The sequence below is a fragment of the Gymnogyps californianus genome, chromosome 20, assembly GCF_018139145.2.
Source record: "Gymnogyps californianus isolate 813 chromosome 20, ASM1813914v2, whole genome shotgun sequence".
NCBI lineage: Eukaryota > Metazoa > Chordata > Aves > Accipitriformes > Cathartidae > Gymnogyps > Gymnogyps californianus.
In genome coordinates this window covers 10,162,870-10,178,938 of record NC_059490.1, presented here as the reverse complement: position 1 = coordinate 10,178,938, position 16,069 = coordinate 10,162,870, and positions in this window count along the sequence as shown.

Here is a 16,069-nt window from a genome sequence, read left to right as displayed (position 1 = left end):
ATTTCCCAAATGGCTTTGTTACAACATTAAGCCTGGTAACATACCCTGGCTCACTCCCGAGCAGAAAATAAGGAGTTTGAAAGAAAACATTGATTTCCAAGGGCAGTTCGTTCCAAGGATTGTTCCTGCACAGAAACAAAGCCTGTAAAAACACCAGTTGCAAGTCATTCCCTAAGTTACGGTTTCCGTACTGAATGATCTTACCACATCAGAGCTGGAGAAAGGTCAAGCCAAAGTTACTTTCTTGCTGATGTAAGTTCACGCATAGGTATTTTTATAGCAAACATTCCAAACAAATTTCATATCTGATACACAAAGCCAGGAATGCTGCTTACAGAGAAGCTAGCTTGAAGGCCAAATTTCTCCTCATGTAACACTACTCAAGTGCAAAGACACTACAAAGGAATTAAGCTTCGTAAAGCCCTCTTACTTTTTTTCTGCCATCATCTGAATTGTTTATTATCTTAGATTTGTGACAAAGAATGTAATTATTACACTCAAGCATAAAACCTGCCACAGAGGACCTTTTGCCTCTCTGGAATACAGACTATGGGGGCAAGGGGGGAGCTTAAGTGCTTTTTAGAAATATAAATGAAATTGTTGGAAACATGCTTCACCCACCAGCCACTTGTTACATACTTATCTTTTAAAGAGGATATAAACTCCCTTATATCCTCTTATTCCTATGCTACCTTTACATATCTCTTCTCAATATAGTCCCTCACCCAAGCAGCTTTCAATTTAGATACAATATAAACTCTTTAAGGTATTTGAGAGAATGAATTCAACAAACATGGCAACATGTCAATCAAAAGCATAAGTTGGCAGTATTAGAAACAGCTGGAGAAGTCTGTTTTATCTTGTGATTAAATGAAGTATTCCAGCCCCTAACGATGGCATTCCTTGTGCCATGCTCCATTTGTGATGGATCACTTTTTTTAAGTATTACCTCGCAGCTGAGGAGACATGGTTTAATTCCTGGCTTCGCTGTGGTATTCCTGTGTGACCTTATGTCTAGTAATTATCTTTTAATGTTTTGGTTGCTCCTCTGAATTACAAAGATAGTGATATATAAAGAGTCCCGTTTTGCTTGGCAGAGCAGTTACAGAAAGCAATTATAGCAGGAAGCAACTACAAGGGTGTTGTAAGACAGCTTCACACCAATTTCTAGTTTTCATGCCGATTTCTCCATGACTATTTATCCTTGCCTCACCTCCCTTAACTCTCTTACTTTCAGTAAGTTATATTATTAAACAGCAACAACAAACCCCCAAGTAACAAGGCACACCACAGAACTGACATAACACTCGCAGGCCTGTTTCGCCTAGACCCATAGGAGTGAAGGCACCTGTCGGGACCACAATTCCCATCCGACGCTATTGCAGCCACCACAGTTTAACTGGTGTCCTGCATCTACTCAATTCCATGTTGCAACATGGATTAATTACCAGCATCCCTTTCTGTATATTTACAGAAACCCATCTATCTCTTTTCAGCTTTCAAAAAAACCTCAACAAATTAAGCTCTTCTAGTTGCCCCTCTCTAAAGTAGTACATCATTCCACCAATTCTTAGCAGGCTCCCTCTATGCCAGTTTCAGATCACTTTTTCAAGTATGGATAACCAGGCTTTTATTCCATTTTCAGCTGAGGCCTCACCAGCACTTTGCAAAACTATTCCATTTTTCTCTGTTATGTCTTGACAGAACCTCTACTTGTGGCATACACAAACCCTGTTCTCAGGCAGAGATTATTAGGCAGTATAGGGTTTTTTTAAGACAACTGGTTCACTTGCTAAATCATGAAAAAAATGAATGTCTAAAATTATAATTACAAGTCAGATCCTGCCACCAGCTTAAAGTATAGTCACAAACAGCTGACTTGGTATGTGATGCAAATGAGGAAGCAGAAACCCCTAGTAAGGAGTTCCTTCCTCCAGAGGAAGGAAAATGGATTGGAAGGATGGTTAATAATGATGGTTAACACTTCGTATTAAAAAAAAAAAAATGCTCTTTCCAAAATGGTTAAAAATATGTATTACATTAAAGCTTGCTGCTTTTCATAACTAGCTAAGTTGTTTAGACTTATATTGCATTTTTGTATGACACTTTAAAAAATCCAAACTAAAGTGACATCTCTTTTATGTCCCAGATACACAAATGATGTCTAACAAGCAGTAGAATTTTGTTTGAAGAGTGCTTTAAAACAATTTACTTGATCCATTGTATGCACCATGGCTTGCACCAAATTTAATAACAAAGATATTCTAGATTGGAAAATCAGACTGGAGACTTACGATGGCAGTGTCTTTGTTCAGATTAAATTAAGCATGTTCTCAAAGGCATTGAAGCAGGAACCTAGAAATAAGACTTTCTATGCTAACTGTGGATTAGATCTGGCAGTAAGTTTTTAATGAAGCCTTATTGGGGAACATAAGATTATAGATGTTGCTACTATTTAAATGTTATGTCAAAGGTAAATCAAATTAAGATACAGTGAATTTAGATTTGTATTAGATGAATTGAGTTCCTCTCTTCTGGTAGAAAAGTGCTATATATGCAAATCTAACTGTAACTGGCCACGTGTCCTTTTGATTGCTGTGATTAATTATTTGCTAATCAAAAATTAATTCGTAAGCACTTAGCAAATATCTTTAAGTGTCTTTGCATCATTGTCAAGTATCTGTGGAAAAACAGACATTTACTGCTGCACAGAAGCTGCAGGAGGCTTGCAGCAACGTTGCCTTCTTGGCAGAGCAGCTGTCAGTCACCAGGAGGGTGGCTGGCAGTCCACAAGGCTACCAGGAACGGGGGAAAAAAAGTCACACAGACTTCAGCTGAGGCTGAAGTGGGCATCTGCTAAGGAGTAGGTGTTTCACATTGCATTGAAAAGGCGTGAACTCAAAAGAGGTGAGCCAAGTAGTTGTGGAACTGCTGCAGTGGATCAAAAACAATTCTGAGAAGAGCTGTATAAGTCCCTAGGATTTCCTGATTTTAAATTCACTAAAAACAGGAACCAAAAATGCAAGTTCTAGGCCCTGCTTTATTATTTGCCTCTAAATCTCTGCCTCTCTTTCCCCAACATCTGTCTCCCCGCCCTGGGATATTATTAATTTTTTAAGGGTCAGTTGATTTTTGCAAACTACTTCAAAATATATAAATGTATTATGCTATTCTATGTAAATGCTGCACTCTATTCTCCAGAATAGTTGCAATCTTTATGTTGAGGATGATATAAAAAAATACAAAACTTTAGGCTACTCTTTAGTATTTGCACTTAATACAGGATAAAGAAGTAAGGCTGAAGGGGTTCAGCACAAAGATGAAAAAGCATTCAGACAGCTAAATCTAAAGCTGAAACTGCCGTAAGTGTTGTATAGAAACTGATGGCCCAACAGACAAAAAAAAACCCCACAAAATAGCACGAGGGGATGAGGAATTGATAGAATAATACGAGAACTCATGTCAAAGGCCTAGGCCAAATAGAGCAGAAGGGATCTCAAATTTTGTACTTCCACAGAACAGTAGCCCATAGCACCAAAGATTCTCTGACTCTCCGTATCTCATAAATATTTCCCTATAATTATTACTTAGTTGTAATATTTTTGTAAAGTAGTTTTGTATTATTATTATGGACTATCCACAAAAAGGAGGATTCTGCTGAAACATGCTGTGGGATGGGTCATCTTTAGGAATTTGTGTATTAGGAACCCAGTACGGGAGTTTTTTGGATTTTTATTACTCCAGCAAGTGAACTTCTGGTCATCAAAATCAAATTTGTGACTAGGAAAATACGTGAGCATTTGAATGCTCAAACAATCATTTAGGGCTTAAGTTTTTACCTGTCAAAGGTCAGCATTTCAGTCTGCACTCTATTTAAGAAACCCTTCCTTCTCTGTCCTGATCTGCTCCAAGCAACTGGAGGAAGGGATGGGAAGTCCACCCCAGGCATTTAAACTTGATAAAATTTTTCTTTTCTTTTTTTAAGGAAAAAAAAAAGAAACTTAAACCTGAACAAAACCACAGTCCCACACTAGAAGCACGTAGAAAACTTCATTTTCTCATGGTCACAGAGCAGAAATGTAAGAGTAGGATTTGTAATTGCATTTAATGGATTCTGGCCAGACAAGTCCTACTCACTACACTAGGATTTATTCTTTTAAGACATTTATGTGCTTTTGAAATGTAGATCCCGAATCTCCAACGCAGACACAGCTACCAGAACTATCTTCGCCCCTCAGTCTGGAAGGAAACTTGGTAAAGGACTGTGAGAGCCAATTATCATCTGTAATTTGCATTTATTGCCACCAGTGAGGATCTGAGACACACTGTGCTGGGCACTGTACAAACATGAAACCACTTGTACCCCTTCCTGCTTCACAGACAGTCCGGAATGGAGTGCAGCAGAGCACATCTCAAATATTTGAAAAGAGCAGAAGGTGGGAGAGATATCAAGGCGCAGTAAGAGTATTCATTCACTGTAGGCCTGCAGTGCTCATAGCTAAATCGTTTCATATCTTTCTAATTATAATGAACTGATGAATGAGAAAAATGCCTCAAATCATTATCTGCCAGCCTAATTCTGATGTTATCAGAGGGAAAGAGGAAAATACAAAAGGCTTCCTCAAAGAACAACAGAACTACGTATGCAAATTGCAACTTTTATCACATCCCACATTTTCTAGGAAACAAGTGGTTTAGAATGGTAGTCAGAGGGTGACATTCACTACAGATGTATATGAACTAGGGGAAAAAAAAAGAAACAAGGAACAGATTCTTACCAGGACCCTCCTATGTCACATTGTAACCATGTAAGCTGTACTCCCACACTATTGCCAGCATGAACGTAGTAGCAGAACATTGCAGGTGAAAAGGCCATGGCTTCTATGGTCAAAGCTGAATTAAAAAAAAAAAAAAAAAAAAAAAAAAGAAAAAAGCGAGAATAAAACAGATGTAACACTTAGAGAATTCAGTTTTAATAAGCTCACTGTAACTAGCAGCAGATAAGAAAATGAAGTCTTAGCATTATCTTCTTTCTCAGGAAGTCCCACCCTATTTTTAATAAATTTTGTGTTTATTTTTTAACCACCAATACTAAAACAGGATTTCTGCAAACCCAGTAATCATCCCCCTTGTTGAAGGGACATGTTAATGAATGCAGTGCTCACCAGGGTTGCAGCGTGGTGTAGCCAGGGGACTCTGAGAGTGAGATGATTTGGATTTTTTCCCCCTTATTTTCAGCACGAGGGCACTTCTCTTTTTACACCTGCCCTATAGATCCCCACTTCCCAGCACTCCCATGACTTGTTCAAGCAGTTGCCCTTCCCCACCCACCCTGACACCGCTGCCTCTGCCCTAACAGCCGGGCCCTTTACCCCCGGGCTGGCAGTCGTCCCCTGCCGCTTCCCGGCAGCAGCAGACGCTTCGTACATTCCTCTTTCCTGATGAGTCGATGCCATATAATCAGGGTGGGGAGGCAGGAGAGAACAGGGTGTCCCTCTGCCCCAAAGGGCTGAGCTCTAGTGACAGTACGGCGTGGAGGTGACAACTGCTGCTACGCAGGCAACAGTGACAGGAGCCCTGCTATGCACACCCACGCGTGGCAAACGCCATACCTGTGTGTCAGGTTGTAGCAGGTATGGGAAGAGGGGTTTGGACAGCAGTGCCCAGTCCTCTACAGGAAGACAGCAAGGGAAGTGGAAGCATCCCACAGGCCTTATTTGAGCTGTGGGCTACCTCTGTTTAATTTTGCCACCCCTTTGTAAGAGAATTAATTAATATTTTTGCTGAGCCACTTCTCTCTGGATGTTTTTGTTCAGAAAGTTCATGACAGGTTTAAAGCCACTCAGAATTGCTGCTCATATTACTAGTCAATACTTGATTTCAGCTCATGTTATTAATAGTGTTATCTACACAACCAAAGAAAATGAGGTACGTCACATACATTCTTAGCTATTTTAAGATTTGTGGGTAAGTGATCCCCCACTTTTACTGCAGTTGCCTTTGAAACACACAGAAGAAAACACCATAAGGCACCCTCCACTCTTGATGCTCTCTTAAGTAAAGCTTCCCTGTGCGTGGAAGGGTGACACAATCACACTTGAGGCCCACAAAGAACAGTAAAAAAACCCCTTTTTTTCCTGGCAGACTTTGCTGACGTTCCTCTAACCCAGAAGTAACAAGGTGCCACAGCTAATGACAGCCACAATGTAAGTGTAATGCACTAGAAATTTTTATAAATATCACGTCCTTCCTGATTTTCTATCGACCTGTTTGATTGTGCCATATACAGGGAAAAGTGTGATAGAATTAATCAGCCTGCTGGAGTGAACGCTAAAGGAACAGACGAGCTTTGGCAAGGCTGTTGCTAGCATTGAAAAAGAAAAACTGTGACAAAAAAAAAAAAGGCAGACCTAAATCCAGAAGCATGTCATTCAGAAAGGAAGACATGCTATGATTTATCAACGTAACAAAAATTGATGGGAACATAGATCTCCCATTTCAAAGTGTTGTCTCTGTGTAGATTAAGAGTAGTATCTGTCATCAGGAAACAATGGGGAAAAAAAATGTTTGCTAAAAAGCAATTTTGTACTCTCTTGTAGATAGAAAGCCACTGTGTCATTGGAATGGAAGTAAAGGATTTCTCTGCAGTTCCATCCTCAGCAGCAAAAAAAAGTGTTGTGACAAGAGGAAGTGCAAATAATTAATAACAGAAGATCAAATGAAAGGAGCGGCTTTGCAAGAAGTGACTAATGTTTACTCTGTTTCAGAAAAGTCCGAACTGCATTGTAGAAAGAGGATGCTTGCATCGCCCCCAGAGTGCAACAGCAAACCCGGTGCACAGCAGGCAGTGGCATACCACTGTGGCACAACAGGGCAACTTTCCTTTTCAAAGAAAGGGCTTCTTTCTTCTCAGCTCAACAGCTGCTGCACACAGGGTCTCCAACATCTTAGCAGTTTGATTGTTGGATATAGAAAAAGCAATACCAAAGCATAAAACATGTAACAACTTCATGAACGTTTTGCCAGCAGCTGATACAACGGAAAGCGCGTCTCAAAACAGCAGGGCAGCGGAGTAAAACAAAAACCATGGAGCCAGTACCATCGTGTCATTTGGCACATCCTTGCACTTCCCTTAATTCTGTTTCAGATCTTCGAAGGGAAGGCCAAAGCATCTTATTTGCTAATTAAGGTTTCACACGATTCGAACACTGAACAAACAAAGGACATCCCCAAATAGACAAACCTGCCAGCCTTCATGACCTTGCCAACAGACTGATGTCTCAGTTCAGTGCTTTCACAACACAGATAGCAAAAGAACTCTGGACAACTGCATATACCAATGTGTATGCACACACACACATTTTTATGCTGGTATGCACACGCTACCACTGATTGTGATCCAAAAGTTACACCTCCCTGTTTGAGTTAAGGACACTCCAGACACCCTACAGACAAGGGTTAAAAAAAAAAAAAAAAAAAGACAGACATTAAAATAACAGACCTCTATTTTATGGTGTCAAATAGCTAGTGATAGTAATTAAGGATTTTAAAGTTCTTTAGCAAGTAGCATTATCTAAGATAGTATCATGCCTGTAATGTGTCCAGAGTCAATGAAGAACTGCTGATCAAGGCAACAACAACAACAACAAAAATCCGACGGCTTGCCATCTGCCCAAACCACTACCTCACACCTCATTCCCCTAAATACAGCAATAAGCCACAACAGGATGCAGATGACCAGATTGTTTAGCTGTCATTTCAGCTGAACACGCAGTGGCTGTTGATGTGTTACAGTGGACTCAAAACCAAACACGACATATCGCTGCTGGACAAATAGCTCCTTCAGCGTTTTGCCTTGCCATTTTTGCGGATTGATTGTGCCCATGCAGCAAGGTAAAGCACTAGGTGTTAATCAAAATTTTGCCTACTATATTAAGTATTTGCATGTGTTTTTATTATATAAAACATACTGTTAAATGATCCATAAAAGCCTTTGGCACTCACTCTCCCTTTGGTTAGAAGCCCAGCTACTCCTAGAAGAGCTTTTGGCCTAGCAGCTCCTTTCAGCTACTATAATAAAAATTAGGCCTGGAATATTGAGTAGATTCTTGAGCAGATTCTTAGCAATAGAAGACAAGTTCAGAGTAGCTGGAGGTTGCCAAATTGTTGCAGCTTGAAAAAGAAAATTGGTACATTCAAGGAAGGGAGCAATTTGAAGTTCTTATAAAGCACTTGAACACCACGATGACAGGCAAGAGTTTCTCCACTCATTTCTCTTTCTCTTATCACTTCCCGGCTGTTTCTCCCACTTTCAGGTAGTTTCAATTTTTCCTTCCATTTTTACCCACACAGTTAACTAACAGCCTTCTAGTTGAGATTCTGCTGGTTTTAGTGATGAGGTACCAGCTGTGCATCCCTGCAAGCTGGTGCATCTATGACCTTGAAATTTTCCATGTAGCCAATCAGAAAATGCCTTTAGACAGTGTTTCCTATCTCCCAGAGAGCGTCTCTCAACTTTTAGCATTAGATATATATCACTTTATAGCATCCAAAGCATTGTGCAAACGTTAGCCAGCTAATACCAACAAAAAAATCACTCCCCTCCCAGCCTATACCCTGTTATTGTCTAAGTAACAGTTCCTCCATTTCACTGAAGCCAGCCTAGGGAGTTCTTTTTGCTTGCTCCTCTGCAGGAATATTAAAACAGAATGAGAATGAAGATAGCTGTTAATTTTATGTCACAGCTAGGAAACAGAAGGTCTTCAGATCGCACTTTCTCCTCAGTCTTAATGGCAAAATTATACTTCAAGATTTGACACAAGTTTCTCACCTCCCTATTTTCAAGCTACTAGTAAGCAAAACCAGACACAAAACTATTTTTTCCCCTAATCTGCAGAGCCTGCACAATGCTTTAATTTCAAATAGGTGAAATACTGCTAATTACTAGCATATTCTAACAGTCCTTGCAATTTTACAGAGAGCTATGTCAAACTAAACCAAATTATAGGTCAGAATATGCCAATCTTTTAATCATTATCACTAATTCCCTTTGTGGTTTATGGCCGGCCCTCCCCCCCCCCAACATGTGTCTTACCAGGTTCTTGGAGCCTCTGGCTAGCATTGCTCAGCCGCTCCATAATTATTCATCACACTAGATCCAGCAACAAGACATTCACAGCATGCTTTTCTCACATTTTGTTTAAACATTAGGCACAATAGCAGATAATAGAAAATGGAGATTTTGAGGCAAGAGACACAGGAATCAGATGACTAACAGAATTTTTGCTAAAAAAAAAAAAAGGAGGTAAAAAAAGATTCTTGAGCAGACATAACGCCTTTCTTCTTTTTCTGGATAAGCACTAATCTAGACCCTAGAATACTCCCACTTCTAGATATGATGCTTAGTAACCTGTTCCTAATCTCATATTAAATTTTAATTAAAATAGTGGGAACATTCCCTAAATAAGTTAGATCATGACTTCCTGTGATCCTCTTCCAGATCCCACACTTTTTGCCTTTACCATCAGACCTACATTAACTCAGGAGGGCTTTGGCCAGCGGTGTCCCGAGACCCTTGCCTGGCATCCCGAGTCGTTCGGCCCCACCGTTCCCTGTAGCCACCCACAGCCTCTTTCCCTGCGATTAGATTCCACCTTCTAAGATAGAGATGCATGCCCTGCATCTGCATAGCACCTAGCACAACAGGATCTTATCATCTAGAGCCCTGGCTGCGAATTATACAAGCAATAAATCATCAAAATCCATTTTTTCCTGCAGATTAATGTTATATAAGTTATGCCTGCCATGAAGTATAAACAGCATAAAACGCACCTCTCTGCGTTCCAGCGTGTTGTGGAAGATCATAAAAGCACTTAATATATTATTTAAGCCAGTTAAGCTAGATAGCACAACTGCAGTAATTAGCAACAATTCTCCAAATCCCCATATGCCAGACAAAGGATCATGTTTAGCATTTTCAGGCTGGTAGGAGGGAATCAGAACATTGCAGAAATTAAATGGCATGCACTGCTTTTTTTTTTTTTTCTCTTCTGCCTATCTCAGCAGAGCCTACCTTTCACTACAGCTACCCCACTGCATTATCAATACAAGAGACTGAAACCCATCACGTAAAGAAGGCTGGCCTTTTTTGGTTTTATTATTTTAAGCATAACAGGGTGTTCAATGCTTTAAGAAAGAGAAATGAAGCCACTTCTCTTGATAGCTACATTCTGTAGGCTGGAGGGGAATTTCCTTGCTGTTTAGTTGGGTTTTTTATTTATTTTTTTTTTTAAATAAAACCAAAATTAAAAAAAAAAAAAAATACCCCCAAAACCTGACTTCCTCTGGAAAATCCATGAACTGAAGTAAGTGTTAAGTGGAAATTTAAAACTACTCCAGGCACTAGCCATCCTTCTTGCATACAGGGTCAGGCATGGGGCAGCGTGACGTGAAGCACAGGCATGGGAGCAGGAGAAAGACAGGAAACGCAAGGCGGGATGTGCACGAAAAGGGCACCCGTGACAACAGAGGGGTAAGACCTGAATACTACCAGGAGGCTGAACTTCATTACCCCTTCATACCCTGGCACACATCATGTGCCCAGAAGCCTCATCATGCTGCGTGCCAGCGGGCAGCCAGCCCAGCGGCACTAATTGCACTGGGAATTGTAGCCAGTCTGACACTCCTGTGCAACGAACAAGATCACTGGAGGCAGATATCAAAATCTTCTAAAGGAGCAAGGAAAGAAGATCCGGATTTGAGAGCCTCTGCCATAAAGCGAGGCTTTGAAATTGAGGATGCCATGACTCGGAGAGGGGAGAGACCTGATGCAGACAGGCTTCTGGCTCTGAGCCCCGGTTGCTCCGACCAGTTGTTATTTTCCATCCTCTTCGTATGCGCAGATACGACATGGCAAAAGTTTTTCCCCATTGAGTTTCAGAGAAAAGCCTCAAGACTGGGAACAAAAAATAGGACAGGAGAACCCCTTCTGGTAGCCTGACATTTTATTTCTCTATTGCAAAGAGAGGAAAATCCCTTTTTATTCCTCTACAGTTTTTATTATTTTATGATTTATTATTTTATTCCTCTCCGTTGCAAAGAGAGGAAAAATCTCATGGGAGAGCAGCTGTTTGCTGAGGAGGGCTTGCAGCGTGCCCAGGGCAGAGCTGTGAACGTAGGGCACAGGGCACGCACAGAAAGAGATCTGCAAGCTCCTCGCTTCATCTCCCCGGCACAGAGCTGTGCGCAAGGAGGCTGGCGCTTTGCTCTCTGAACCAACAGGGTTTTTCCCAGGAGTTAGTTTTCTTTATATCTAACTGAAAAAAAAGCATCACCACATCCTGTACAGCCTCCCTGAAGGCATCCTTGTCTTGATGGGCATTTCTCTACCAGGTTGTCTCCCTCTCTCTGCTTCATGCTGTTTTCTTCCATTTTGAGACTAGGAAAGCGCTTTCCCTGGCTCCCAGAGCAACTGGGTTTCCCACCTGCTTATGCCCACCTTTCTCCCCTGCTGTCGCTTTTCAAGCCCTCTCTTCCCTCCCAAGCAGTGCTTAGTTCTCCCTCATTTCTATTTTTTTGCTCCCTACCTCCACATTGTGGGCTCCTATTTGGCTTATATATTCAGTGCCTCTCTGCACATCTTGCTAATCCCATGCAAACCCCTGCCACATTCCCCAGGCAGAGCTGACCTTTTGGCACAGGCGTACCAGTCTCATCATTTTCCAGGTTTCTCTGATTCATTGCTAAGATGGTGGGTGAATTTGTTAGGGAGGGGAAGTGAGCAAGGCAGATATCACCTAGGGCAGTTCGTATTACATGATCCAAAAGATTAACAAAAGAAGTTAAATTGTTTTCAATATTAAGAGAGACCCAACTTGTTATAGATTTGATTCTATAAGCAGCACCAAAGGGATGGGCTTATTAGCATCTCATTAACAATGCCTATTTCAATTTGCATAAAAACCTGAAAACTTATGAAGCACAATAAGAAGGAAAGCCTTTAACTATCCTATGTCTCACAGGCTGCAAGTTGCAAAGTATGGAGGAAGCTGATAATGGTCTTTCAGTTCCTGAGGACTTCAAGCAGCTTGAAAAATAGTTATATGACATTAGCAAACACCATTAATAAGGTCACTAACAGCTGGCTGAAAAGCTAAAGACAAACATCTACAAAACTGTTGAAGCATAAAATAATGTAGGAACACCTCAAGATACATCTATTGTCAAGGAGGTGTCCAGCACGTGAGGTTAGTCACTAGTAGCTTTGGGCACTGAGGAAGATTTGGCTAGCTGTTTCTTCCAGTATAGGAATACCTTTTGCAAGAAATGGATAAAAGAGATGCAGATGTGTTTATGGCTTCTACACACCACTGGTCACAAATCGTGTTTGGGTTCTTCACCACATTAATTCAAACAAGTGGTTAAATGAGCGACTCCCAACACTTACCAAAAGGGACCCCTATGGTATATTAAGATGCCTCTAATAATGCCACGTAGAAACAATAACTAGGCCCAAATTCTCTTTCAGATCTCTTCCCCTAATACAAGATTTATTAACTTGAGCTGTATTTATTGGCATCCAACTGCAGGGAGAAGACAGGTCTGCAGTTGGCTGTGAAAGCTTTCATCATCCTTAAGCACCAGCAAAGGAATTTCCAGATCCAATTAGCAAAGCCTCCGCCCCTACAGTCTGAGCAGTTGTGCCGAGTATCATTAATCACTCTATGAAATGAAGTGTTCACCACCCTCCTGGCAAGAACAGGTTACTAAAAAACATTTTCTTCATTACAATTCCTATTTAGTATTACATTGCAATACCTCTGGCGATGATCTTTGGTTTTTATGTTTAACTAAACCACGTGTACATGCAGTTGGTTTAAGTATAATGTAAAGTACCTGTGTATTTATCTGCGTTTATCAGCTCTCCTTCCCTGTGACCTACCAGTAAATAAATATTGCATCAGATGCCTGCATATATTATATGCAACCTGACGCATCACATCACACATGGTATTCATGCTAAATCCGCCTAAACCAGCAAATAACAAACAGCAGCATAAACAGAGCGTCTTCACAACTGTTTCCTTCTTGGCTATATGCCTCCTCTTGCACTGGAAGAGCTGCTGTACTAGAGAAGTTGGTTAATGTTTGCACTTGCACAGCTCCTGGAAGACTAAGACACTCAAATAATAGAAATTAATCTTCACAGAAGACCTGTCAGGGGAAAAGGAGAAGTTTTCCCTAAGGTGCACTGTTACGGCACCTTGTGTTTGACTGGCACTCAGGCTCCCTTTCCTTCACAGGGAGTAATATGAGATGCATAATCTGTTTGTACTCCTGACTTTTCCCCATCCAATTAGAACATTGTTTCAAAGGATTCCTGCCCTTAAGTAGGCAATATAATCCGATTTACATAGATGTGGTCTGGGTTATGCCATCTTCTGACATGATAGGCTTCAAAGGAGAAAGTAATGTTGTCTTCCAGAGGGGCAGGGGGAAGGGATACAACCACAGACTTCTGAGGACTCAAAGGCATGTCTCATGCCTGATCTCGCAGGAGCGGACTCATCCACAAGACCTTACATGATGAATAAAATGAACTGAAATCTGACTCAGTGCTACCAAAAAAATTAAAGAGGCAGGGAAGGTTTGTAGCTTCAGTGGTCAGAGTACAGCTTTCAACATTATTGTACAGTTCAACAGTGAAAAAAGGCATTTTTTCAAATGCCTTTTCAAAGGCAAACCTCAGCTGTCTAGTCTCCTGCTCTGCCACTGTACCAAGTAATGCCAGAAAAGACTACTAAGATCACTGCTCCGCTGCGAACCAGATTAATGGACAACTCCTAAATACAGCGAGATCCTCAGATGAAGGCTGGCCAGGGAAGTCCATCTGTACCTCCTGCTTGTATATTCGTGGCTTTGGCTGAGCTCTGAGTGCAGTGTACACTGAAAGGTAGAAGAACAAAGACTGGGCTTTTCAAGGGGAACTCAAGGCCTTCTCCATCCTCTGAAACAGTGAAGTGTACACATGATAAGCCAAGAGAGCCACTCCATGCTGTAGTCACATGCTACGTGGAAACTGTAATCTCACACGGACACAGATATGACCATGCAAATATGGGTTATGCCTATGCTAACAACTAGCGTATGTCCCTAGAGCTCCTAAATGGCTTTTAATCTAGCTGCTAATGCGTGTGAAAGCTTGTGCTGAAGAAGCGTCATTTCTCTTGTACTCCTGTTAGCCAGGCACGTGCTACCCTTTGATACCCTGACTTGAGAGGTGAGGACATAAGCTGGCAACTTCTTGGTTTAAACCTTTGGAGGTGAAAGGAGAGGACCTGCCTGCCACACTGGGGACAGATGTCACGATTGCAGGCAGCAAGAGGGCGGTTGGTAACAGGCATTAAGAAGCCAGCTGCATTTTCAACATCCCCTTCAACCAAACCACCTCTAACATAGTCCTCACAACAACCAGGCTGAAGCAGCATAGGTACACTTACCCGTGCTATCACCACTGCTTCACTCTGCATAGCTTACCTTCTGTTAAGTAATATATAACATACCGTAAAATCCTAGTATAGGTTAAACAAGTTTTAACACACCTCAGACAGTCAAAGCAAACCCAACTGCAAAGCGTTAGAAGGTAATTGTCTTTGCATCTGCTCAGCACCAGCCTGTGTAAGGCTCCTGCGTCAGAGAGCTGACAGCAAAATTTCAGACGTGGGGGAGGAAGAAAGCAGACACAGGGAGGGAAAATGCCGCAAACATCTTACGGGGAGGGCTTGTCTTAATGGATTTTTGTCATTATTGAATTCAATCACGGGTAAAGGCCAAACTTCCCTGAGACAGCCTGAAAACAAAAACCTGCCTCTGTTTCAAGACCCATCGATAGGTACTTTCCCAAGGCTACTACCTGCACCAGGCATTTGGCTCAGCGGGTGCTCAGCATCGCTGGATGCACAAAGAAACGCTTGACCGAAAGCGTCCGAACTTCTGCCAAGAGCAGTGCCGGTCCTTCCGCACAGCCGTGCCCGGGGGGCCCTCAGCGAGAGGGGGCCTTTGTACAGCCCTCGAGAAGACTCCCGGTGCCAGAAGCGACCTGGCACAGGAGCACAGCTGACTCAGAGCTGCAGCAGTTACACCAATTGTCCAAGGGACAAAACAATTGCACTTGTCTGACTGGTCAGGGCATGACAGCAGCCCGACATGTTTTACTTTGTGAAAGCATTTCGTCTTGAAGTAAATTTCCAAAACAAAGTCACTTGAACTCCAAGCCTTTCCAGGCTTCTTCCTGGGCAAGTGCAATTTATTCTTTCTAAAAGGGAGAGCTTTAAAAGAGATGTTACCCGGGAGAGTGAGATCTCACTGCTGTTGGCTTTCACCGCCACCTGTGAAGGAGGTAACCCTGGAATTCCATTACACTGTGATGGGAATTGAGGTCTCAACTCCAACCAGCTCCCTGAAAAACACCTTTTCCTAGTTGCACCTCTGTTCCCTGTCAAACAGGACTGCCTCCGTTTCAGAGATCATCCCCAGCCCCACGTGAGCCAGGCTCTCTGGCCCCTGCCTCGGGGCCGGTCCTTCCCCACAGCACAGCTCAGCAGCTACAGTGGGAGAGTCGGAGGAAGGCCCATCTTGAACTTGCTGGTGCACAAGCCGTAGAGGCAAATTGTGATTGCTCACACCAGGAGCTGCACCCACGCTCGCAGATAGCCAACGCAGCACACACAGCCGCATGTGTAACTCAGAAAGAGCTGCACTTTGCACCACCTTCAGAGGCCAAAATAATCCAGACTGATGCAGTTACAGGTGCTGGACTCACTGCAGGTGCAAAGCCAGCACCAACCAAGAGCCCCAGAGACTCCACCAAGCTTCCATAGGTGCAAACAAAGCAAAGCAAGGGACATTTCCCTCCCATGGCCCACAGGAGCCGTTGACAGCATTGAACAGCCTGACCGCCACCAGCAAGGGGAAAATCCAGGGGTTTCTGCCTATTGCTTCAGGACCACAAATCAACGGCAAAACTGATGGGGAGAGGTGACTCTGCCCCAGAGGGCCGCAGCGTTGTGGG